This window comes from Triturus cristatus, chromosome 10, assembly GCF_964204655.1.
Source record: "Triturus cristatus chromosome 10, aTriCri1.1, whole genome shotgun sequence".
Lineage (NCBI taxonomy): Eukaryota > Metazoa > Chordata > Amphibia > Caudata > Salamandridae > Triturus > Triturus cristatus.
Genome location: NC_140593.1, coordinates 384763105 through 384765408, shown reverse-complemented (window position 1 = coordinate 384765408; position 2304 = coordinate 384763105). Strand labels below are relative to the sequence as shown.

Sequence of the window (2304 nt, the reverse complement as noted above, 5' to 3'; positions counted from 1 at the left end):
CAAAGCAATTGAAGCAGGCATCCCCATCACCACTGGTCCCTCCCGGAGGACCTGGAGGGACCGTACAAGTCTTCAAACACTCAGCCCAGCCAAACAGGACCAGGACAAACTAGGTACTGAGCAACGAGGGAGGGTTGCCCCACCTGCACATCAGCCATCCGCCACCAGGCTCGACTTCTGTGGCGTCAGAATTCCCTGGCTTGGGCTGGGGAGCCCCGAGCCATGCCAGCGGGCTGGTGGGTAGCCCACCTCCTGCCCTGGTCGGGGGCGCTGGAAGGGAAGAGCCAGGGGGCTTCCCATCCTGCACACCTCCCACCGAGAGGAGCCTGTGTCCCGTCACAGGCCCCAGCTCCTTTTCTTCCAGGCTGTCCTGCCACTCGAGAAGGGTCACTCCTCGGTTGCCCAAAGCCCGGTCAGTCCGGGATCGGGCACAGGAGAGCCTGGGGCAGCAGGGTCTTCAGGGGTGGTGCTAGCCCGATGAGACACAGTTATTTGGTTTCTCCACCTTGGGGTCGTACTGGGTGAGCATGGGTTCCATCTCGGGAGAGCCAACTGCTGTGCCCCTCCCAGAGGGGATGGGACCGGGAGCCGCCTCCATCCCCAGAGCCTCCCAACTGTGAAGTCAGTAGTCCCCGGCTTGGGTGGCACCCCAGAGTCATGCTGGTGGGCTGGTAGGTAGCCCATCCCATGCCCATGTTGGAGGCACCAGCAGAGAAGAACCAGGTGTCTCCCCATCCCAAACACCTCCCACCGAGAGGAGCTGGGGTCCAGTCACAGGCCCCAGCTCCTTCTCTTCCAGGCTGCCTGGAGTGGCAGGACCTTCAGGGGCTGTTCCAGTATGGGGAGGAACTGCCTTTCAGTTTCCCCACCACGATGTTGTGCTAGGTAAACATTGGTTCTGTCTCGGGAGGGCCTACTGCTGTGCCCCTCCAAGAGGGGCAGGGTCCAGGAGCCGCCCCCTGTCCCCAAAGCCTGGCACATTCATCAGTTGGTTCCTCCCCAGTGGAGGAGCCCACCTCATACCCAGTCCGCACCCAAGTGCCCCAGTGGCCATGAACTGCTCGACCGGCCAGAGTGCACGAGGGCAAGTCCCTGTGCTTACAGCATGCTTGTTCCATCTGTGAGGCAGCCAAGAGTTTCAGGCTGGCGCCTTCGGCCGACCACCACATGGCCCACTTCGCCGTTAATGAACCTTCTGAGGGTTCACCTACGGAAACCATGTTACGACTTTTACTTCCTCTTGTTAGTCAAGCTTGATCATCTTCTTGGCGCTCCAGCGGGGCTATTGCCGACCCTAGCGGGGCCGATCCGTGGACCTCACTAAACCATCCAATCAGTAGTAGCAATGGGCGGTGTGTACAAAGGGCAGGGATTTAATCAATGTGAGCTTATGACCCACACTTAGTGGGAATTCCTCGTTCATAGGAAATAATTGCAATCCCTACCAAGAATGGGGTTCAGCTGGTTACCAGCATCTGTTGGCGAAGGGTAGACACACGCTGATCCGTTCAGTGTAGCGCACGTGCAGCCCCAGACATCTAAAGGCATTACTACCTGTTATTGCTCAATCTCATGTGGCTGAATACCACTTGTCTCTCTAAGAAGTTTGACCCTGGGGGCTGCGTAACTAGTTAGCATGGAGAAGTCTTGTTCGTTATCAGAATTGACCAGACTAATTGCTTCACCAACTAAGAACGGCCATGTACCACCACCCACAGTATCGAGAAAGAGCTATCAATCTGCTAATCCTTTCAGTGTCCAGGCCGGGTGAAGTTTCCCGTGTAGAGTCAACTTAAGCTGTATGCTCCACTCCTGATGATGCCCTTCCATCAATTCCTTTAAATTTCAGCTTTGCAACCATACTTCCCCCGGCACCCAAAGATTTTGGATTCCTGGAAGCTGCTCATGAGTCATGGGAATAATGCAGCCGGATCTCTAGTCAGCATTGCTTATGGTCGGAACTACTACAGTATCTTTGAACCTTCAACTTTTGTTCTAGATTAATGAAAACATTCTTGGAAAATGCTTTCACTTTGGTTCGTGTTGCGCCCTAATAATGCGGAGGAAAAATACCACCCTTTCTTGTAATCTGTGAGCACTGAGTGACAGAGGGGACCGAAGGTGTGAACGCACCCAGCCTCCTGGAGCCCTGGCTGGGATCAAGGAGGCAAATGAGCCATCATCAGGACTTCCAGGGTGGCTCGGCCAGTTTGTAAGCATTATGCGCGACCAGATGGCTGGGCTTCAACAACAGCCAGCTGGTCATGCTGTGACTTAAAGACCAGCGCTTACCAGAGCTTCCGC

The 2304-nt window shown here is 55.6% G+C and overlaps 1 pseudogene; it reads right to left on the bottom strand.

The window, feature by feature from the left end:
• Window positions 1-1192: 1192 nt before the first annotated feature.
• LOC146789488 (18S ribosomal RNA) lies at window positions 1193-1869 on the bottom strand (annotated as a pseudogene; the record flags this gene model as incomplete).
• Window positions 1870-2304: the final 435 nt, after the last annotated feature.